The sequence below is a fragment of the Polypterus senegalus genome, chromosome 2 (genome assembly GCF_016835505.1).
Source record: "Polypterus senegalus isolate Bchr_013 chromosome 2, ASM1683550v1, whole genome shotgun sequence".
In the NCBI taxonomy this organism is placed as follows: domain Eukaryota; kingdom Metazoa; phylum Chordata; class Cladistia; order Polypteriformes; family Polypteridae; genus Polypterus; species Polypterus senegalus.
The window spans coordinates 201,452,367-201,477,808 of record NC_053155.1 but is presented as its reverse complement, the minus strand read 5'-3'; the positions used below and the strand labels follow the sequence as shown (position 1 = coordinate 201,477,808).

General features: G+C 38.1%; 1 protein-coding gene across 1 annotated transcript in view; it reads left to right on the top strand.

The window, feature by feature from the left end:
• Window positions 1-291: 291 nt before the first annotated feature.
• Window positions 292-25,442, top strand: part of prrg1 (proline rich Gla (G-carboxyglutamic acid) 1) — a 170,163-nt gene continuing 145,012 nt past the window's right edge. The window contains exon 1 of the mRNA XM_039745189.1: window positions 292-456. The gene's annotated coding sequence lies outside the window, so the exon portion shown is untranslated. The remainder of the gene's footprint in view (window positions 457-25,442) is intronic.

Here is a 25,442-nt window from a genome sequence, read left to right as displayed (position 1 = left end):
ACCAGGTGTACTTTGGCCTTTCTCTCAGTGCTAAAATTGTACAACTACAACCTAGGCAATCTGGAAACACAGCATCATGCAATCACCATCTATGACTGGAAAATTAAAGAGGATGAGAAAATAGAATCATTCTGAACAAAGGCTCTACAGTACAAAGACACCAATGTTTCAAACAGCTTGCTCTTTTTACTCTTTCTCTGATGATAGCCATGACTCTTAACAATGCAGATGTGGAGGCGGTCTACTTTCCGATGATCCCCTTTAAATTCAAACTATGCAATCAAAAGGGACAGGAAACTCTTAGCAGCATCCTTCACATTAAATATGTCCAGAGAAACACTGGGATCTGCTGTTAAGGACTTCAAACCAAGTAATGAGATGCCCCAGAAGTTCACTGTATGGATATATGATTTTAGCAAAATGAGGACAACACTGACAATGATGATCCTCTTTAAGGTAGGTTTTAATATTTTTGTAAAATTATCACAGCACTTTCTGTAAAGAGAATTATTTTTTACCTATATACTTGATATGCAAATGTTTTTATTTCCAGAAGATACATTAAGAAAAAAGAGCAGCGGGACTTCAGGATAATTCAAAGTATAAACACTTAGTCTAAAGCTGAAAATGCATGCATTGTGGTACATACTCTGGTAAAAGAATTTACATTTCAGTTTACATCACTTAATTTAAAATTTCATTTGAATTTGGCCAGAATGATATCATCTGGTATATCTTATTTTTGGACAGAATTTAAGTGATTAAAGGTAATGTAGAGTTCTTGTTATGCATCTAGATATATCACATACTGTATCTCTCTTTCTCCATCAAATTCATTGTGGTATTATATTCATCAATTAAGTATCCAAGAATTTGTGTAAAATGTGCTATAAGGGACATTATTTAGTTTATGACAAGCCAATAGGTTATTTACTGTTTTTTGAATTTTACCAAAAAAGTGACATTAACAAAACAAAATGATGAATTAAAAAGTGAGAACCATGCCTCCTGTATTTCAGTTACAGTTTAATGCATGTAACATTTAGAAGAAACACTCATAATGTGGCAAACATGGGTCAGTCTTGGACAATCTGAATTCCATATAAAAATTAAGAACTGAAGTCTTGTATATGTGGCTTATTTTTGGGCTTAATTTATCCACCTCACTTTAAAAACAGGGTTTATTTTGTTTTTTTTTTTCTGGGGTGACGTTACTTGTTTGTCTAGTGAGACCTAGCAACACTGAAAGTGACGTGAGGCTCAAAGTAGACATGCCTAGCAAGTTTCCTTCTTGGGTTCACATAGTACTCCCTATTCTGTTGGCTTCTTCTTACTCCATGCAATGTGGTACAAAATATACAGTATACAAATCTGAAGGGGAGTTGTCTCCTATGGATTGTTCATTGTGCTTGTATACAATACATATGGGGTTGGGGATGACAGGCTGTTGGTAGTGAAATATATGCAATACTTTGGAGAACTGGGGTGCCTCCTTGGTAGTCAGACTACTATGTACTGCTATGCTCCGGTTCACAAAGTAGGGACAATGAAGGGCTAGGCCAGCATACCAGCTCACTTCAAGCCCTGGGAAAAACACAAGACTGGAACCACAGCCTGCCTTGTTAAGTTTAAACAGTTGCACAGCTCAGTTAAGGAGTCCTCCGCAGACAGAATACTGCATACAGGAGGTGCCCACTGCAGTGCTTTATAGTGGCCGCTACCAGTGTACCCCATCTTCTACCCCGAACCTGATTGAATGTTAGTGTAACGTCGTGTTCCAAAACACCCCCAGTTCAACAAATATGTTAACATGCAAAAGTAATAACTAATGGCGAGAAGGAGCAAGGCACAGAGTAAAACAGATTACCGCCAGTAATTTGGTTCCACTTCAGACTCTGGGACATTATACATAGTTCACAATATTATTTCTTTTCACCTGATTTCTTCTGTACTATGCTTAAAATATTTAATTCTTTGTACGTCCCACTTAAATATTCAACCTGTAAAAGTCAATGTTATATGTAATAAAAGAAATCATGATTCAGTATATATTGCTTTTGATCTAAACCCTCCAAAACATTGTGATGTTACAAGATTACAGATGAAAGCATTACATTCAGTTCTGTTTGAATTTACCATTTTTACAGGATGTGCTACTGAGTGAAATTATATTTATGTGCCAAATTCCCATTATTCCTACTAAATACCTGTTTGAATTCAATTTCTATAAAATTGCATTGTTCCAATGACCATCAACAAAGCCTAAGACAGTCATTAGGAAAAGCAGGAATTAGTCTCTGGCACAAATGTTTTACTCCTGGGCAATTAATTGTATGTAGCATGTTCAAGAGCATGGAACTCCAGTAAACTAATGATAATAAACCCTGGCTAAAAATAACAATATAATTTATAGAAAAGTACTCAGTTAGTTTCATAGTACTTCTGACACATCTGATTAACAATACTGTAACCAAGATCCATTGTCTTAGGGGAATTCCCAGGTGAAACAGGGTAACACAGCTAGTTGGTTACTAATTAAGAAAATGGCTGAAGTGAAAACCTGCAGTCACTGTGGCCCCCCAGGATCTGAGTTATACTCTGCACTGCCTTAAAAGACTTCAGCTTCAGCAGGTTTATGGAATGTATTAACATACTTCTTTTCTCTATAAGAGGCTAGATGGAATGAAAGTCTTCTGAACACTCCAGCAGTTAGCCCACAAATGACAATTACATTGCAAGATATTATTTTGGCAAATATAGACTGAGTGTAATGAAATGTAATGCTAAGAATCTTTTTTGGGGTTGTCTTCCTTAGAATTTTTCTCCATAAGATTTGCCAATCTTTTTAGAAAGTGATGTTGATTTTTCATCCTTGCCACACCACTTTCAGCTGCAAACTTTTCTACCATTCGCTAGAGATCACTGATAAAGTCGATAAGGCAGCAAATTGGATACCCATCAAACTGTGGATGTGCCTTGATATTTAAATTGTAAAGATGACACAAAAAACACCTTTGGTGGAATGTAATGCCCACAATGAACTGATTCAATTTAATGCCAAGTCGGCAAACACAGCTCTCACTCCACAAGTACAGGGGCTCAATTGCAAATGCCAGGAGCCCAGGAACCCTATAAGAAACACTTCCATAAGATACTATGGGGTACATGATCAAATGTTTTCCATGTCCATAAAGCACATGTTGACTGAATTGGCAAATTCTCTTGACCCCTTAAAAATCTATGCAAGGTTAAGTAGATGGTCCAGTGTTCTATAGGAAATGGAGTCCATATTACTAATTCTGAAGTCTGAGTGTTGGACTGAGTTGGACTAAGTCTGCTTTCCAGAACCCTGGCAGAAGGTTTCTCAGGGAGACACAGTAGTGTGATTATGCAGGAACTGGAACAAACCACTTTTTTAATTCAGTGTGTTAATTAAGTAAATAATTAAACTGAAGTAAAGCTAGCTGGTTATTTGACATTTTTCACTTCAGGCTCCATAAAATAAGAGACAAAATATCTAAGTAATTGAAACAAATTATATTATATTAAAAATGTACATTTATTTACATGTGCTCTTTTTTTGTAAAATACCTTTTTATGATAGAAAATGGCTTTAAAGAAAGTTGATATAAAATTTACATATACAGTAATCAACACAAAAACATAGATTATAACCTTGTGAATGTACTCAAAGCCTATGCATTTTTTGTGGACATAGTTATTTTTAATTTTGTTTCAATAAAATATGAAGGAAACAAATGGCAAGTCTACCATTGTTAAAACTAAAGCATATCAATGTACAAAACGCCATTAGTAATGTATATATTTTTATTATACTAAGAAAGAAAAACATCCCGACCTCCATATAAATAATTGAATACAAGTACCAAGACTTCCACAAATGTTATACTTGAGCACACATATAAGTTTAAAGGAATGCAACCATAAAGTATATATAGTTTTTATATGTTACTTACCCCATCTCGTCTGTAGTGATGGCAGTGAAATTTCTTCATCAAAGTTTTTATGGAGAACAGGACTGAGCTTTTAAATTGAAGACAGGTCTATTAACCAATTAATGAGAGGGAGAAGTGGGTCTTCAATTCAAAAGTGTCATCCCATGTGAACATGTTTCCTGTTTGTGGATTACTTTTATTTTACAGAGGTATTTATTTAATAATACTTTAGCAAGAAATGTATGCGTTTTTCGTGTTGTGAGTATACAACTGGATGACTTGACATGTGGATTTTTCAAGGACATTTTCGATAATTTTTGCTGTTGACCACTGTTGCTTATCATAGGCTCCCATGCAGTTAAACACTTTGTTTTCCCTGTTCTCCATGACAAAATAAGATTAAGATTTTTTCTTGTCCATCACCAGAACCCTCATGGGTAAGTCACATAAAAAATATAATTTTTAGATGGAGTATCCTTTAAATAATTGTGCATAATTTGATTATAATGTTGTATCTCCAAGTATCAAACAAGTATAAAACCATGATGTGTTTTTCAGTGCTACCATGCTTTTATCAAGGACAGAAAAAAGGGCCTAAAAGAGATAAATAAATCTTACATCTCTTGAAAATGTAACATTTTCTACATGCTTAAAATAGCATACATTATAGATGTTAAACTTTACAGATCTAATTTTCTCCAGGTCATCAAAGATATTGCAAAATGGCCAGAAACATTCTTAAGACAAGCAGTTAAAGATCATCTATCATCTATCCATCCTGAGGATAACACTAAGGTTACATCCTATGCTTCTGTTTGAAAAGCCACTTAGAATGACAGAACACACTGCATTTCTCTACTACTCATCCAAACATAAATAGATATTTTCTTAAGATCATAAGAAGAATCTTTAAAGAATGGAAAATATCAACATCAATCTATAAACTGCAGATCTTTTGCAAAGTATCATGCCTCATGTTTGGATGCTGGAGGAATTTAAGTAAGTTATTCATTTTGTAAACATACTGACCGTTTGTCGGGGTTTTCCAAGAAGACTGACCTAATTTAAGCTATTTCTGAAACTTGTAAACAGTGTAAAATAGTCACCAAATATGTGTATGACTAAGAAAGATTAATGCAAATTTTGATGCACTATAGCTGCTTTTGGATTTTGAAACTGCACCATGTTTTACATTCATTTTCTAGACATTTTCTAGACAAATACATTCATTGTTGTACCTTACATGTCAGTCTCTTCATAATTTTTAACTAACTTCCATTTATCTTTGAATTTCTTTCCTTACCTGCAGCAGACAGATCCAGTTTCTTTGCTTTGAATCTTATTGCTATGACTACTCAAGTCTAAATGATGTTATTGTTTCTAAATGTGTTCATTTGCTTTTATGGATGTTTTTCTTATTTTAGCTTCCTCTTCCACATTATTATGGCTTTCTAAGGCATCACCTTTTCCAGTTACCCATTGTGACTACTGAGTTCTCTTTCTATTCCTGATTTAGGTTAAATCTGACTGAGCCACATGTAAATGCATATTTGTCCACCATCCATTCAACTACTGTATACACCAGTAGAAGGAGCTCCATAAATCTCTACATGTACATACATAATTTCTGATTCTCTGGTTGTGTAAGCAATAGATTTAAAAACAGAAGGAATAGCAAGCTAAAATGTCTGGGCTGTTTAAAATTCTGAAGTGGTGAGAAAAGTTGAAAAAAGGATCACTGATGTTAGGGTTTGCCCAGCTCTCCATCTTGACTTTTAGTATCTTTAATTATCTTTTATTTCTTCTCTTCCTGCTTCTATATTTTATACCTACTGTATTTTCATGTTTTATGTTTTGTTAATTTCCCTGTTTTTCATTTAGGTGTTCCCTTATCTTTATCTGTTCAGCTAAGAGGGATGGCGGCCCCCCAATTACCCAGATGAGTGAAGTGACAAATGTTTCATTTTTGGCTGCCCCATTTAAAGGCTCATTGTTTTTGGTACTATGACTGTGTCTTTGTTTTGTAGCATTTTTCATTTTTTTGTGAAATTAATAATTTACCCCTCTTCCTTGTTTGTACCTTGCTTTTGTTTATTGGAATGCTTGTAATTTTTCCCTGTTCCCTTTTCCCACTAACTGGTGACCTGAAAAAGCCTTAGCATTAGTTCTTTCTGTTTTTGTTTTTTGCTCTCTGTGCTCTTTGTGCTTATTATTTTATTTAGTTTGTTGTCTGTTGACTTTATTTATTTTAGATTTTTCTGGCTGTTGAATGTTTGCTTTTGTTACAGATTTTACTTCATTACTTAGCAGATTTGGTCTTGTATGCAATTAGATTGCTTCTATTTTGAAATAAGGTTTAAAAATTTTGCCTTTTTATTAATACACTAGAGCCCTAATTATCCGAGGTAATGTGGACTGATACTACCTCTGGTAAGTGAAAAACCGCATACAATAGATTTCGGATTTAAAAAAATTACTGATATAAAACAATTGACAACTTGACAATTTATATGGTACAGTATCACTTTTAAGTCTCTTTTTATACCTTAGTGTATTTAATATTCTCAGTCACCTTAGCATCAAAATTCCAGCAGGTGCAGTGTCATCCTTCTGTTCAATATCCAAAAATGCTGTTTCAATGGCATTTAGACCATCTGTATGAAAAATATTCTGTAGATTTCCTGTGCAGTCTTCATTGTCATATAAACATAAAATCCTAAGTGAACAAAACATCATGTGTACAGGCTCAATGCTGGTGACACATTGACAATAGCTGCACTTAGGGCAGGCAGTTGAGTCAGGCCCACATTTCCACAGTCACCCCCTGGGCCACTTGCTCAGTACAGTTCAGGTTAACAGTATAGTATTTACATGTTCAGTACAGTATTTACAGCAAAGCTTTTTATGAATAATAAGAAAATTAGTGTATTAAATGTACAGGTTTGTCTTGGGGTTCTACTGGATTTTGAATTTTGTAACTTGACATTTATATTTAAATACTGTAACTAAAGAATATGTTTTGTTTTATTCAAATCGAAGTGTTTTCTTCAAAATAATGGTAATACTACTTTGCCACATGAAGTTATATTTTAATGTAAAGCATGCTTTTCTCATTTTTTTAAATTATCAAGTCCAAACATGCAAACAAAAGCCATACAACTTGTCAAATATGTCCATTTGTAAAGCCACAATTGTTATCAGCTATTCATTGACCTCTTGTGTTTGTAGACATATTGTAAAACAGCATATCCGCATCATTTTAGGATGCAAATAAAAGCGAAACATTTTTGTGAATTTCAGCCATTTTATACAACTAGCTATGTGCTTTACCACACTGCTCGTCACACTCCACAGTAACCTTTCAGGCTCAGGGTTGTGATTTCCTCCTGCTGATACTTTTCATCTTGAAAAATCCTCTTCATGCATTTTTATAGACTTTAATGAACGTTGATGCCAAGATGTGAATTGCTGTCTCTTTTCTGTAGACATCCATCCATCCATCCATTTTCTAACCCGCTGAATCCGAATACAGGGTCACGGGGGTCTGCTGGAGCCAATCCCAGCTAACACAGGGCACAAGGCAGGAACCAACCCTGGGCAGGGTGCCAACCCACCGCAGGACACACACAAACACACCAAGCACACACTAGGGCCAATTTAGAATCGCCAATCCACCTAACCTGCATGTCTTTGGATTGTGGGAGGAAACCGGAGCGCCGGAGGAAACCCACGCAGACACGGGGAGAACATGCAAACTCCACGCAGGGAGGACCTGGGAAGCGAACCCGGGTCTCCTAACTGCGAGGCAGCAGCGCTACCACTGCGCCACCGTGCCGCCTTTTCTGTAGACATCTACACAATAATCACTGAAAGTGTGTCAGACTTACAATCACTACATTTAGTGAAGATGACCATAGACACATTTGAAAAACTGTTGGAGTTGTAGTTATTTCAGTCATGGATTGCAGAAAGCATCTACAGCAGGGAGATAAATGTGGGTACATAGATATTGCTGCTGGATTTCAAATTAAGACTGAACAGCAGTAGCAGCAGTTTTCAGTAATGGTATATTGATTATTAAAAGTAATTAAAAAAACTGCATTGAATCACGACTCACAACTACGTCATCATATTATGGCCTTAAGAAAATGTCTACTGAATTGAAAATTGAAAGTTACTAATTACTTTTATTCTTTAGGATACGTTGTCCTCAGTTGTGGTGCTTCAAGCTGTTTCATCACAGCTTAGCTCTATCACATAATCTGATTTTTTAATTTCCCCAGTATTATTTTATTGTGCATACACATGACATCCCACAGAAACTGCATAATGTTCAATGTTGCTCGGCACTGTGCTCTTACTATGAATATGTAGGTGGCCTTGGCACTTTCAAATATTGTACCATACCAGGAAATACTACTATGCTTCCAGATCCAGACCCAGTGAACGTCTGGCTTTAAGGCTCCACAAATTTGATTCATTTGCTACAATTTTAGCCATTAAAACCAAGCAGGGGTCTCTTACTACTAACCTATATGAAATCAATAATTTTTTTTTTTTTCCAGTTCTACTCCAATCTGCTCTATTTATCCTACCCCCTGGTCTATCTAATGTGGACACCTTTCTGAAGGTCTTTCCCTTCCCAGAGCATTTGGAGTCCAAAGCCTCTTCCCTTGATATTCTAATTCACTTATCAAACTAAAAAAGGCCCTAGACTCCATGAGTTCTTGGAAATCTCCAGGCCTGATGCATTTCTGCATAAAATCTTGTCTGGCTTTTGGAAGCAGCTCTCAGGTCCATTCATCCACATGTTTAATTCTGCCCTGTTTTCCCTCCCAATTCAACCCTTCATTTAATTTGCCTCTGATTACTCTATTACTTAAACAAGGTAAGGGCTGCACCGATTGCTCCAGTTTTCTATCCATTATCACTGATGAATTTTGATATCAAGCTGCAATCAAAGCTCATCAGCTGCAGACAGCAATTTCTAAACTGATTGATTTGGACCGAACTGGTTTTGTCAATTCCTATCATGAAGCTGATAATGTTTGCCGCCTGTTGCAAGTCCTACATATTGCTCCTACCCTTTGCCTGCCTGCTGCTATGATTCCCTAGAACCAGAAAAGACAGGATGAATTGTGGACAGTCCTGAAGTAGAATGGACTCCAGCCCTGCACTTATTAGCATGGTTCAGACCATTTGTTCCTCACCCTTTCTAATTCTTCTTACTAATGTCAACATTTCACCCCTTTTCTTGTATTTTAAGAAGCCAGACAGGGCTGTCCACTTTCCCTGCTTCTCTTTATTTTCTCATTAAAGCCTCTGGCAGTCGCTCTCTGCAATGTTGACAATATTATTCCCATATGGATTTAAGGTATACCCCCAAATGTTCCTTTGGATACTAAAAATATTTTACGTGAATAATGTTCCTCCCCATGATCTCAACCTGTTTAACAATTATGAAACCCTGCCTATAAGATTAACTTGTTTACATTTGTTTTTTCCCTAAATTCATTTTGTCACATCTCTATATTTTACTCACTTATTCCTTGAGCAGGGTCTTTCAGATACCTGGGATTGGAAATCTATGCCACAGTCCAAGGAGCTTATACCTGGCAACTTTCATGCATTTTGCAGGGTGTCAAAAGCCTCCTTTTCTGCTTGGTCTCACCTCTTTCCTTCCAGTTCAGACTGTCAGTCAGTCAGTCATTTTCCAACCCGCTATCAATTCTCAAAATAAATTTGCTCCTTAGAACTAACTCTGTTAGCTTTGTGTGCCTTCTTTCTCCTCCTTTGAAATACTGGCACTTTCCTAAGCCTCTGGTGTCTTCATTTCTTTGTAATTAAAGAAATCATGCATTAAACATGGTCAGATAGAGGTGTCTCCATCCCTGACTCTGAATAATACAACATCGCCTCTACTTGATGGTCAGTCTGAAGCTGGGTCTGGTCTTTTCCTGTTTGTTTCTCACAGAGACATAACATTTTCTTCCATTGCTCAATTTCATTCCCATTTCTTTAAAACAAATTAAAGTACCCATTTCCTATTGTTGATCCTGTTGTCACAGTTTAGGGTTTTCTCGCACCCTTGTACACTCAGACACCACATCAGACACAGGTATGTACAAGGGACGACGTGTTAATTTAAAAAGATTCTCAAGCACATTCCCGGCACATACCTCGTCGGAGACGTCCTCCTCCGGAAATCTCTCCCGAAATGCGTAGCTGCTCCGTGACTCGTCTTGAGCACAGGCAATGCCGAGCGCTAGACCTCCTCTGCTTTGTCTTCTTCTTCTCCATGACGGACTTGATAAAGGTGAGGTTTGGCGATTTTTCTCTGCCTGTCGTGACGCTGCCTTCTTATGGTTCTGTCCACAGTAAAATTGTTTTAAATACAGGTCCTCTGCCAAACCGACGGCCAGAGAATCCTGCCGACTACACCAACTGTGACAGTTTAGGGCTTTCTCGCACCCCTGTACCCTTAGACACCACGTCAGACAGCAGGTAAAAGTCCAATAATAGGATTTATCTATACTAATAAAAGGCAAAGCCCTCATTGACTCACTCACTCACTCACTCACTCACTCACTCACTCACTGACTGACTCATCACTAATTCTCCAAATCCCGTGTAGGTAGAAGGCTGAAATTTGGCAGGCTCATTCCTTACAGCTTACTTACAAAAGTTGGGCAGGTTTTATTTCGAAGTTCTACGCGTAATGGTCATAACTAGAAGCTATTTTTCTCCATTTACTGTAATGGAGTTGAGCTCGAAAGTCGTGGGGGTGGAGTTTCGTGTGACATCATCACACCTCCCACGTAATCACGCAGTACGTAGAAAACCAGGAAGAGCTCCAAAAACCGCTGAAGAAAACATACATTTATATAATTAAGAAGGCAGCAAAACAATTAGAAGCGAGCGAGTGACATATAAAACCATATTCAGCGACTCACGTGAACTGACGCAATGCGCAGACTAAAAGCAACAGTTCCAAAGAGTGCTGAACAAAAACTGAATTACACTGCTACGCTCAAATAGACAAACCACATGCTGTGGCCCAATAGTAGAGGCTTCGCCTCTAGCGCCGGCTTCCGAGGTTCGATTCCCGAGAGGGGATGCACTGAGTATGTACGTGCGCTTCCCGATATATTTTAGCCTCGCATCCCCTTGGTTTGAGACGTATGAAAAAATATGCGGTTAAAGCAGAAAAACAGATCACCAATTGAAGCTTTATGAATAATGGATACTTTATTCGTGATCAATGATTGTTCTGGTAAAGCCATACTCAATGTATTCATTAGATGAACGGTAAAAAAGTAAGAGCGAGGGGAGTATGACTTATTGAGGCACACAGGCAAAACCACAATAGCACGCGGGCTCGATGTACTGTAGTGCGCGTCAACTCGATCTGAATTGCGCGATCACATTTGAAAAAAATATATCTTTTCAAGTTCTATCTATACTAATAAAAGGCAAAGCCCTCACTCACTCACTCACTCACTCACTCACTGACTCACTCACTCACTGACTCATCACTAATTCTCCAACTTCCCGTGTGGGTGGAAGGCTGAAATTTGGCAGGTTCATTCCTTACAGCTTCCTTACAAAAGTTGGGCAGGTTTTATATCGAAATTCTACGCGTAATGGTCATAACTGGAAGCAGTTTTTCTCCATTTACTGTAATGGAGATGAGCTTCAACGCCGTGGGGCGGAGTTTCGTGTGACATCATCACGCCTCCCACGTAATCACGCAGTACATAGAAAACCAGGAAGACCTCAAAAAGCACTGAAGAAAACATGCATTATATAATTGAGAAGGCAGCGAAACAATAAGAAGCGAGCAAATGACATATACAGCCATATTCATGAGTTCTGCTACTTCGGAAACAAAGCACGATGTAAACCTACACTTTAAATTAAGTTCATAGACAGGCTGCCGCTGGCGTTTGTAATTTAGTGCCTGCCCATATAAGGCCGTCCGTCAGCGGCAATCCAATAGCAAACTGCCACGGGTAAATATTCACGGGTGAAGGACTGTGCTTATGGAGAGGAAGATGAGATGGTCAGGGTGGTGTTTGACACAAACTCAGCGAAACTGCGAGAGAAAGTTTTAAGTGCCAGGACTAAGGTAACATTAAATACAGCCATGGACATAGCACGAGATGGCACCAGCACAGCTGGGAACCTTCGATGCATGTACACCGAGTGGCTCACGTGAACTGGCGCAGTGCACAGATAAAAGCAACAGTTCCAAAGCGCTGAACAAAACCAATTACACAATTGAAAAGGCAGCAAAAATATGAAGCGTCTGATACATATAAGCATATTCATAAATCCAACTACTGCGGAAACAAAGCACACGTTGGAAAAAGTCAATGTCCGCTAAAGGAAGACAGTGTAAAAAACCCGTGCATGCAGTGTGTCAGGTCTCAGATAAAGAAGAAGACGAGCTGTTTATTGATGCAGTAAGAAACGAATCGATGAATGAAACCTGTCATCTTTACAGCGATTGACAAACACGGAATGTAACTTGAACACAACACATCCTACAAATACGAACCTGATTGAAAGAAATAATGATAATCAAATCCTTGATGACAGCAACACTCAGTAACACTCACAAAACAAATACTGTATATTGACAGTCATGTTACGTTATTTTTAAAATGTTCCCTTTTCTTTTCTAGCTTTTTAACACACTACTTCTCGCTACGCGGGTATATATATATATATATATATATATATATCCCGATCTACATACTCGAATAATGGATACTTTATTCGCCATCAATGATTGTTTTGGTAAAGCCATACTCAGTGTATTCATTAGATGAGCGGTAAAAAGTAAGAGCGAGGGAGGATGACTTATTGAGGCATGCAGGCTGTAGTGCGTCAACTCTATCTGAATTGCGATCACATTTGAAAAATATATCTTTTCAAGTTCTATTTAGTCCATATGTGTCAAACTCAAGGGCAGCGGGCCACATCCGCCCGGCGTAATTATATCCGCCCGAGATCATTTTATATACTGTATTATTGTTATTAAAGCCGGGTATATGAAGCGCTGGTAACACAATAAACTACAGATCCCATAATGCAGCGCTTCAGCTGCCTTGCGAACACTTACGCGTTAATCAAGTCTACCTTATGATGCTGCAAGTTATTGCGAAGCTAGCTCACACGATGCTGAAGAGAAAAGTTGATTCTGAAAATAGAGCCTTTAAAACCGATGGGAGGCTGAGTATATGTTTACTGAACCCGTGTGTCTCATTTGTGGAGCTAATGTGGCTGTAATTACAGAATTTAATCTAAGACGGCACTATGAGACAAAACATCAGGGTAACCTGAATGCAATGCAGAAGATACAGAAAGCAGCATAATTAAATAAGAATCTGACACTTCAGCGGACGTTTTAACCCGTGCACAATCACAAAGTGATTTCAAGTGAAGCTGCTTTTATGGGAGACACAAATGCACCAGTTCACCTTGCCCCACTTTCCCTGTTGCCAAGTAATGTTAAACCAAGTCGTCACTACGGTGTTCCCAAATCGCACTTTGCTGATAAACTGGCGAGCTGCGCACTGAGTTTGCACGGCGCTTTGGTGACTTTGAAGAACAAAAAGTCCGTCTACATGCGGCTCGAACCTTGTGCATGTTTGGTAGCACATATCTGTGTGAGAAGCTCTTCTCAGTGATAAAGACTAACAAAACAGCACACAGGAGTCGCCTCACTGATGAGCACCTGCAATCCATCCTGAGAATCTCCACAACACAGAACCTCACACCAAACAGAAACGAACCTGTTGCCAAAAAAAGATGCCAGGCGTCCAGCTCTAAAATGACATATGAGCAAAGACAACTGAATGATTTGATTTGTTATTGCTGAAAGGAACACATTTTATTTATATTTCCAGGTTTTGTTATGCAGCATGTTCATATTTGAATTTGTATAATTTTGACAGGATATATTTTTATGGAGAGCAAAATCTTTTGGGATATTTAAAATCTAAGTTTATTTTTATATAAAATTACATAAGAGTAAAGAAATTTGAATGTTTGTTCTTTTAACGTTTACTTTATTTCTAACTTGTATAATTTAGACAGGATATATTTTTATGGAGAGCAAAATATTATAAGTTGTTTAAGGTTTGAGTTGATTTATTCAGAATAATATTCCTGTCTGTTTTACCATTCCTACCAAAGATATTTCTGTCGACTAAATAAAAATTCCTTCTATTTAAAATTTAAATAGAACTTGAACAAATACGATAGTTCATAATATCCACGCAGACTTGCACGTAAGAGGGAGTCATCCGTTTTAACAAGCAGCGTATTGCACTGATACTGAAATAGCTGTGTGTGTATATATGTAGATATGTATGTATATGTATATATATGTTTATATATGTGTGTGTGTATGTATGTATATATATATATGTATTTGTGTGTATATATGTGTGTGTATGTATGTATGTGTGTATGTATTTATGTGTGTGTGTATATGTATGTGTATATATGTAGATATATATATGTATGTATATATGTGTATATGTATAGATATGTATATATATATATATGTTTATATGTGTGTGTGTGTATATATATATATGACAGCAATACATTTATCACTCACAACAGTGACAAAACAATTACATTGACAATCATGTTATGTTATTTTCAAAATGTTTCCTTTTCTTTTTCATTGCTTCTTTAACACACTACTTCTCCGCTGCGAAGCGCGGGTATTTTGCTAGTTTAGTCCATATGTGTCAAATTCAAGGCCCGCAGGCCACATCCGGCCCGGCGTGTAATTATATCCGGCCCGCGAGATAATTTTATATATTATTGTTATTAATGGCCCGGGGATATGAAGCGCTGGTAACACAATAAACTACAGATCCCATAATGCAAGGCTTCAGCTGCCTTGCCGAACACTTACCGCGTTAATCAAGTCTAGCTTATGATGCTGCAAGTTATTGCGAAGCTAGCCCACACGATACCAAAGAGAAAAGTTGATTCTGAAAATAGAGCCTTTAAAAACTGATGGGAGGCTGAGTATATGTTTACTGACATTGCCGGTAAACCCGTGTGTCTCGTTTGTGGAGCTAATGTGGCTGTAATTACAGAATTTAATCTAAGATGGCACTATGAGACAAAACATCAAGATAACCTTGAAAGACCGGAATGCAATGCACAAGATACAGAAAGCAGAAGAGTTAAAGAAGAATCTGACACTTCAGCAGACGTTTTTACCCGTGCACAATTACAAAGTGATTTCAAGTGAAGCTACTTTTATGGGAGACACAAATGCACCAGTGCAACTTGCCCCACTTTCCCTTTTGCCAAGTAATCTTGAACCAAATCGGCACAATGGTGTTCCCAAATATGCATTTTGCTGATAAACTGAGCGCACTGCGCACTGAGTTCGCTCGGCACTTTGGTGACTTTGTAGAACAAAAAAAGAATTTTGAGTTGTTTCGCAACCCATTTGCCGTCGATGTGGAAACTGCACCTGTGCAGATACAGATGGAGGTGATTGAGCTGCAGTGTAATGGCACACTGAAGGCAAAGTACGATACTGCACGGCCCGCACAGTTTATTCACTCCATTCCGCACAAATGCTCCAGCTCCGTCTACATGCGGCTCGAACCTTGTGCATGTTTGGTAGCACATATCTGTGTGAGAAGCTCTTCTCAGTCATGAAGACTAACAAAACAGCACACAGGAGTCGCCTCACTGATGAGCACCTGCAGTCCATCCTGAGAATCTCCACAACACAGAACCTCACACCAAACATAAACAAACTTGTTGCCAAAAAAAGATGCCAGGCATCCAGCTCTAATAAAATAACATATGAGCAAAGACAACTGAACGATTTGATTTGTTATTGCTGAAAAGAACAAATTTTATTTATATTTCCAGGTTTTGTTATGCACTATGTTCATATTTGAATTTGTATAATTTTGACAGGATATATTTTTATGAAGAGCAAAATCTTTTGGGATATTTAAAATTTAAGTATTTTTTATATAAAATTACATAAGAGTAAAGAAATTTGAATGTTTGTTCTTTTAACATTTACTTTATTTCTAACTTGTATAATTTAGACAGGATATATTTTTATGGAGAGCAAAATATTATAAGTTATTTAAGGTTTGAGTTGATTTATTCTTGAATAATATTCTGTCGACTAAATAAAAATTCCTTCTATTTAAAATTTAAATAGAACTTGAACAGAAACGTAATAATCATAATATCCACGCAGACTTGCACGTAAGAGCGGGAGTCATCCGTTTTAACAAACAGCGTATTGCACTGATACAAAATAGCCTGCCCATTTAATTATTTAGGAATGGATAAATAAATTAAGATTTTGTACAAATAATGTTTTTCATTTTTCTTCCTTCATGGATTCTGGCACCCCCAGCAACAGTTGCTTGCATCCCAAAGACTGTATATATGTGTATATATATATATATATATATATATATATATCTATATATGTGTGTGTGTATATGTATATATGTAGATATATATGTATATACAGTATATGTTTATATAGGTGTGTGTATGTATATATATATATGTATTTGTGTGTATGTATATGTATGTGTGTATATGTATATATATATGTTTATATGTGTGTGTGTGTGTGTATATATATATATGACAGCAACACATTTATCACTCACAACAGTGACAAAACAATTACATTGACAATCATGTTACGTTATTTTCAAAATGTTTCCTTTTCTTTTTCATTGCTTCTTTAACACACTACTTCTCCGCTGCGAAGCGCGGGTATTTTGCTAGTTATAATAATAAAGTGCACTAAGCACACTCCTCTCCACAATACTCAATAATGAAATAAACAATAAACAGTCCTCCTCTCCCAGACGCTTAGCCACCCTGCCTCCCAACTCAGCTCGTCCATCTGGGATTTCCCACAGTCCTTTATAGTCCTTGACCCGGAAGTGTTTGTCCCTCAGTCCATGTGACTTTCTATCACTTCCGGGCCAGGTAAAAACTTCTCTTTTCTTCAGCCAGGAAGTATATAATTTCTTCCGTTCCGGTGACTTGGAAATACTTGCTGTACGGAAAATATAAATCCCTGGGCCTCCCTGCAGCGACTCCTGGCAGCCTCCATGGTATCCAGCAGGGCTGTTTATTATGACTCCACTGGCTATGATTCCCTGCTGGCATTCGGGGCACCTCTATGCTGCAAGGAGGGCTCCATCTAGCGGCCTGGGGGTAATGGCCGGGATGAATGGCCGGGCATATCTCACAGTACTCCCCCCCCCCAGTGACGAATCATGATGATTCGGAGTGGCCAGCCCCGCGAGGGATGTCTTCCTCCAGGAGGAGTTGTTGTTCGGGTCCTGGCGAAGTCCAGAAAATTTCCGGGAGAACCTTGGGGGAATATTATATAACAAAGGATTTCTATTCCACGTCCTCCCAGGACAACTTCGCCATCCATGTGCCGGTCGGCGGCATTCATAGCACAGCCGCCTTCCTCCAGTGTGTATCCCTCTGCAAGTCTGAAAACATTCTGGAAACTTCCGCTCCGCCCCTTTGTCCACTGAGGAGGGTTCCACGGGCGCCCCTGAGCTCTCAGCTCGCTGCTCAACATTGTTAGGAGACCCCTTCTTTATTCTTGGGATCTCCTGTTTAATCTGGGGCTTTTCCACAGTTTGTGTCTCTCTATTAGAGAAGGAGAGCCCTTTCACTGTCTGCACGCCCTTTCATTTATTAATAACACGGCTCGGGGTCTTTAGGACCGAATCGCTCCGAGAGACAGCACCATCCAGCTGCTCCGGCTCGACTGGCCCTTCCCCTGGCCACTCTGTAAATGTTCCGGCCTCTCTTGCAGGGCACGTATCCACTTGGCACCCGCTATTGATTAAACGCGGGCCCGTGTCACTTTGCATCCCTATTTCATTATGTACGGTACCGGCTTTACCTACCTGTACTGCCAAATCAATCACGACGGGAGACTCCCAACCAAATCGCCATAAGAATTCATCTACCTTTCTTAAAGGCGCTTCAGCCGCTGCTCCCAGCTCCCCAACGATCTTCTTTATTGTTGTCACAACCTGTAAGAAATTGTGCACGGGCTGAAGCAACTTCTCCAGCTCGCGCACGTCCAAAAAGTTACTTAATTCAGCCGGAGGCAGGCTCGAGCCATCACTAGCCTTACCCTCCGGCTGGGAGCCAATAAACACGCCCGCTCCTGGCACATGCTCAGACAGGTCCCGCAAGGAAGCCTGGGATTTGGAGTTCTTTTTGGAGGTCCGCGGTGCCGCTTTTGGCTGACTGCGATCCGTCTGTATCAATTTATCGACGGACCGATCAGTCATTTCACGGACCTCCTTACCTTTTTGTAGGGAGAGCGGTGCTTCGCTCGCCTCCCTTTTCCCCTTCGGAATAACCAAGTCCATCTTTTCCTGGGTGAAGCCAAAAGCAGCTGAACACGGACCTTCTCCTTCCCATAATCCTCCGGGGTGGGTCACCCGACATGCGGAAGTCCTTCGGGTTACTCATTTGCCTGAACAAGAGCGCGCCATCACCTTCAGGTTGTCTTCTGCCTCCCACCAAGCCTTCGGATGGACATCTGGGAGGTATGTACATGGGACGACATGTGTTAATTTAAAAAGATTCTCAAGCACATTCCCGGCACATACCTCGTCGGAGACGTCCTCCTCCGGAAATCTCTCCCGAAACGCGTAGCCGCTCCATGACTTGTCTTGAGCACAGGCAATGCCGAGCGCTAGACTTCCACTCTTGCTGGCGCTCTGCTTTGTCTTCTTCTTCCCCATGACGGACTTGATAAAGATGAGGTTTGGCGATTTTTCTCTGCCTGTCGTGACGCTGCCTTTTTAGGGTTCTGTCCACAGTAAAATTGTTTTAAATACAGGTCCTCTGCCAAACCGACGGCCAGAGAATCCTGCCGACTACACCAACTGTGACAGTTTAGGGCTTTCTCGCACCCTTGTACCCTCAGACACCACGTCAGACACCAGGTAAAAGTCCAATAATAGGAATTTATTATAATAATAAAGTGCACTAAGCACACTCCTCTCCACAATACTCAATAATGAAATAAACAATAAACAATCCTCCTCTCCCAGATGCTTAGCCACCCTGCCTCCCAACTCAACTCATCCGTCTGGGATTTCCCACAGCCCTTTATAGTCATTGACCCGGAAGTATTTGTCCCTCAGTCCGTGTCACTTTCTATCACTTCTGGGTCAGGTAAAAACTTCTCTTTTCTTCAGCCCGGAAGTATATCATTTCTTCCGTTCCCGTGACTTGGAAATACTTCCGGGCTGTACGGAAAATATAAATCCCTGGGCCTCCCTGCAGCAACTCCTGGCGGCACCCATGGTATCCAGCAGGGCTGTGTATTATGACTCCACTGTCCATGATTCCCTGCTGGCATTCGGGGCACCTCTATGCTGCAAGGAGGGCTCCATCTAGCGGCCTGGGGGTATTGACCGGGATGAATGGCCGGGCATATCTCACACTGTTAATCTTATGTATTTTTTTGTGCAGAGGTTTTGAAAAATTGATGGGCTTGTTGCAAACCAAGTCTGAAGCTGGGTCTGGTCTTCTCCTCTTTGTTTCTCACAGAGACATAACATTTACTTCCATTGCTCAACTTCATTCCCATTTCTTTATAACTAATTAAAGTACCCATTTCCTATTGTTGATCCTGTTAATCTTAAGTATTTTTTTTTGTGCATAGGTGTTGAAAAATGTATGGGCTTGCTGCAAACGTGATCTTGACTAATTTGTGATTGGTAGAGTTTTGAAAGGTGCAAGGGCATCTACAAAATGTGGATGGCACAACAAAGTCTTCCACCTGCTTTCTAAATGTTTCATTTGCCTCACCCGAGGTTGCAAATGGAGCAAACGTTCAATGAGAAAGAGTGGAATAAAGAATAGTCAGAAGGGTATACTTATAATAAATGATAGCCTTTGTGTTACTTCTCCTTCCACAAACTAAATTACACATTCTGCATCTGTTCTTCCACAGGATGGAACTGTTTATAGTTCAAGTCCAACTATGCCTGCATAGTTTTGTTCATGAAAAGTGTCCTTCCAACCTCACAATGAAAAATGCTTTAACCTGTTGCTCTATCCTTTATTGTTAAGTTAAGCCCAATTGGGGCATTAGGGAGCAACTTGCTATAAATGAATACCAACTATATGTTATAGAAATGCCCCAATTGTGTTGTAGGTATATAGCAGATATCACTGGGTGGAACTGCTACTTGCTGACTCTGATCTAAACACAAATTAGCACCTGGACCTGAAGTTGCCATGATGCATTAATTTATTTTGCACCAAATAAAAATTTCCGTGCAATATTTTGTGTTTTGTGATGGTTTTTCAGGTCAGAGGACACTTCTGGAAAAAAGTTGAAATAATTATCGTTATGTTTTCTCTCAACCACATCACCATTGTGTTTCCCTTTAGACACCACCATTTTGTGCCAAGGTGCCTTGACGCAGTGAGTCATTAAAGGAATGCAGTTTCCATTTGCCACATGTTGTGAAATCATTGACATGATGCTTTTAAGCGAATGCTGTTGGTGAATGACATCCAAGTTTGTGGTATTTGTGCCTAAATAACAAAAGGCTATCCAAGAAGGACAAAAATGTACTTTAGAGGAGACTAACCATTAAATGAATTCATAAATATTTACAAGGCAAAAAGACTATTTGGAAACAGCCTGGGGTCAATACACAACAAATACATAAACATTCAGCCACCAAAAATCCTAAAACAACAAGTAAATATTTGTAAGTCTAAAATGCCAGAGCAAAATTCATAAAACACACTAGGCTTTTATTTAGGAATTTTAGTTAAATCTCAACCAAACAAGAATTGATATTATCCCAAAACTAGAACACAGGGTGCACTGCCTTTTTACATAGGAAACTGCCAATGATGTTGTGTATCATGCTACCATCAGCAAAACCTTTTCCAAAAAAACTGCATCACTGCAAAAAATACAGAAAATAGCATTGTCCATGTTCAAAATGACCATCAAAATGTTGGTAATGTGACATTATAAAAATAACAATATATTAACAAAATGTCCCAAAACAAAATAATACTTGAAAAACTAAGCCATAAATATACTGTAGACTTGAAAACCCAGAATTACAACAAGGCTGCTATGATTTTTGTGGTTTTTAATTATACAGAATCCATTGTTGTTGTTATTTTGGATTTTTATTTTCATCTTGACTTTATTGTTGTTTATTAGTGTTATTTTTGTGGTGCCACACATGGCAGAAAGTTGGATTGTATTGTGTTACTGCGGCTGTGTTGTTGTTGTTTTTGTCATGTGACTGGCACAATACATGAATGTCATCTCCATTACAACATTTCATTTAGAAGTATGGGTCCATTACCATCCAAGTTTCTGGATTTCCAAAACATTCTTTTCTGCTCTATTAATTGTATCCTAATAATGACAGTAAACAACAGGAAGAGCAGACACCAAGGTAAATAACTCTGAATGGTGAAAAGCTGCATCTACTATATAGTGAGACACAAACATGTTCTTTAGTAAATAACAGCTTAAATATCCAGAAAAAGTCGAAAAGAACAATAAGAATAATGATGACTACTATGCAAATCTTTAAAAAAAAAAAGAAGACAAGAAACTTCAAATGATTGTTTTAGTCCAGTTAAAACCTGGAATTGTGAACCACTGGTAAGGAGAACAAGATTATATCTGAATGTACAAGCAGTCTGTAGTACCTGTCATCTTGCAGCCCATCTGAAATAGTTTGTGTACTTTAGTTCAAAATGTTTTTGAAGATAATGTTTTATTACTATTTGTAAAAGTAAGGTTTCCCACCTTTCTAGTTAGATAGAAGATAATATTACTATATGTCTTTGAACAACATGAACCAAATTTACTTCTAGTTGTGGGCTATGTCAAATTTACCTACTACAGTTGCCAATTGCATAGCCAGGCAATATCAATTTAAACACCTAACAGTCAATGCCAATGTCACATTCATGCTGAACAAATGATTAGGGGCTGTCAAGTTCAGCCACAATCTTGCTCCTGTTTTTTTTTTTTCTTTTTTATATTTTGTTGTGGTATGCAAAACATGATTTAATCAGAGCAAGTCGTGGACTAGTTGGAGTGAGTCACTGGATATGTCACATTAGGCAGCTGGCTTCCCAGGAGCACACCGCAAACTGCCTCCAACTCACTAAGACTATGTAAATGAAGGCTGACTGAAAATTACTGGAAAGGTCACATAATGTGATACTACCTTAAACATGCAAAGTACATTTCTAGTGGATATTTAAACCAATACTAGATACTTTGATATCATCTAGAAAAATTATGAAAGACTGTTTTAGTTAAAACTGCACTGGAAAGTCACACAAAAGACATTTTGGTTCTCTTCACCCACCAACAGAAAATAGAAAAAATGCAGTCTACATGCTTCAGTTGCTTTTAGCCAGTCCATTACATTTTTGGAAAAGCAATGTCGTAAAATAGTACAAGTGATATACCACAGATAAACAGATGAATGTATACAGTGGAGTGAAAATCAAGCCATTTTCAACAGACCGATATTCATGTGAAAATCTCAGGAGACATTATCTTCTGTTTTAGCATGCAAGCCACTATGATAACACAGAAATATGCCATATATGAAGGAAACAATATGTTGAAAAGCAGACTTCATTAGCCCAAAATATAAAGACAAAGAGGTAACTAAATGTCTACAACAAATAACAAAATAATATAATAATTGTGTATTTTAAAATAAAAGGATATTAGGATGGCTGACAGATAAATTGCAATCCAGTATGTTTTCATTCATTTGATTATAAACCTGAAGATTTTCCTTCAGACCTCTAGAGATTATGATGGAAGATGTAGTAAGGTTGGAGACAAAATATACCCCTTGATGAAACACTGAAAGTATCGGATAATGACTCTTCGTACACTCTGAAATTATTTGTATGCAGGGCCAGCGCATGGGTTGAGGGTGATGAGACATTTGCCTCAGCTAGCACTTTAGTCAGGGCAGTATTTTCATGTAACAAGTTATTACATTTCGAAATACCTACACAAAAACGTTAGGACTGAATCTTAAGGATTACATGCACATCCAATGCCTTATTTATATAGTATTTTTAAAAATAGAGAAATATTTTCATTTTAAAAGTTTCAAATGTGGCATAAACATGAACAACACTGACATGCTGGCTTCAAATTGTCTGCAGTCCAGAACTTCTGTGAACTGGTCATCACGCGATAATACAGCCCCAATTCCAAAAAGGTTGGGACCCTGTTTAAAATGTAAATAAAAACACAATGAAATGATTTGCAAATCTCAAAAACCCACATTCTATTCATAATAGAACATAAAAAGATGTCAAATGTTTAAACTAAGAAAATGTACCATTTTAAGAAACGAATATGGCCATTTTGACTTTGATGGCAGCAACACGTCTCAAAAAGTTTGGTACAGGGCCTTGTTTACCACTGTGTAGCATCCCCAATTCTCTTAGCAACAGTCCATAAACATCAGGGAGCTGAAGAGACCAGATACAGCACTTTTGAGAGAGGAATGTTGTCCCATTCTTGTTTGACATAGGATTCTAGCTGCTCAACAGTCCTGGGTCTTCTTTATTGTATTTTTTGTTTCACGTTTTCAATTAGTGAAAGGTCTTGACAGCAGGCAGGCCAGTTCAGCACCTGGAGTCTTGTACAACAAAGTCATGCTGTTCTAATAGATGCAAAATGCTGTTTAGCATTGTCTTGCTGAAATATGCAAGGCCTACACTGAAAAAGACGTTATCTGGATGGAAGCATTTGTTGCTCTAAAACCTGTATATACCTTTCAGTATTGATGGTGCCTTTCCAGATGTGCAAACTGCCAATTCCTTGGGCACTAATGCACTTCCATACCATCAGAGTTGCAGGCTTTTCAACTGAGTGCTGATAACAAGCCAGATGGTCATTCTCCTCTTTAGTCCAGAGGACATGGCATCCATGTTTTCCAAAAAGAATTTCAAATTTTAATTTGTCTGACCACGAGCAGTTTTCCACTTTGCCTCAGTCCATTTTAAATGAGCTTTGGTCCTGAGAAGACGGCAACATTTTTGGGTCATGTTCTCATAATGGCTTCTTCTTTGCATGATAGAGCTTTAACCTGCATTTGTGGATGGCATGGCAAACTGTGTTCACAGACAATGATTTCCTAAGCCCATACTATGATTTTCATTACAGAATCACACCCATTTTTAATGCATTGCCGCCTAAGGGCCCGAAGATCATTGGCATCCAATGTTGAATTTTGGCCTTGTTCCTTACACACAGAGAACAGATTCTTGAATTTTTTTGATAATATTATTTACTGTAAATGATGATATCTTTTGAAAGTCTTCACAATTTATGCTGAAGAACATCATTCTCAAATTGTTCCATAATTTGTAGGCACAGATTTATGCAGATTGGTGAACCTCTTTACTTCTGAGTGACTTTGTCCCTCTGTCACTCTTTATACCCAATCATGTTACCTACCTGTTGCCAATTAACCTAATTAGTTGCAAAATGCTCCACCAGCAGATTCTTTTTAGTACCACTTACTTTTCTAGCCTTTTGTTGCCCCCCTACCAACTTTTTTGAGATGTGTTGCTGCCATCAAATTCAAAATGAACGAATATATATAAAACTATATGTACTGTGAATAAAATATGGGTTTATGAGATTTAAAAATCATTGCATTCTGTTTTTATTTACATTTTATACAATGTCCCAACTATTTTGGAATTGGGTTGAATATGCTCAATGATGCTTGCAGTAGAATCATCACTGCCTAATGTGTTTCTCACAAAGTTACGTATTTGAGGCATGACATTTTGGGAAAGATGTAGGGACTTTTTTTACATTACTGTAAAAAGGATTGTGTTTGTTTCAAAAGTGAAAAATCATATTGTACTTGAATGATAACACATATAGTTACATTGATGGTTAGTTCCATATTTAACAAATGGTGATAGCACCATTTAAAATTATTTTTATACTTTTTCAACTTTGTATTCCCATAAATTGTAACAACGTAAATGATATATAGGTCTTTGAACTAAATACACTAGCCTAATATCATCAAAAATTCAATGATATCAAACTATAATTCTTATTTCTAACATTTACCTATGATTCCTCTTTACTCTACCAATATTAATGCATGCAAATAACTCAATATTATTATCTAATGAATGTACAGCCATCAGTTTTTCTAGCTATGTAGAATATCTTTAGTTTGACAGGAGAAGGAGCAAATGTGAAGAGTATAATCACAAAGTCATTGATGGTGCTAAGCAACAGAGAACAGGATATGTTGAGTTTTACCACATGTTCTAATGTAAGTCCATTTGACAAATAGACATACTTTGAATTAAATCCAAATAGTTGTCCCTGTGGGCTGCAAGATG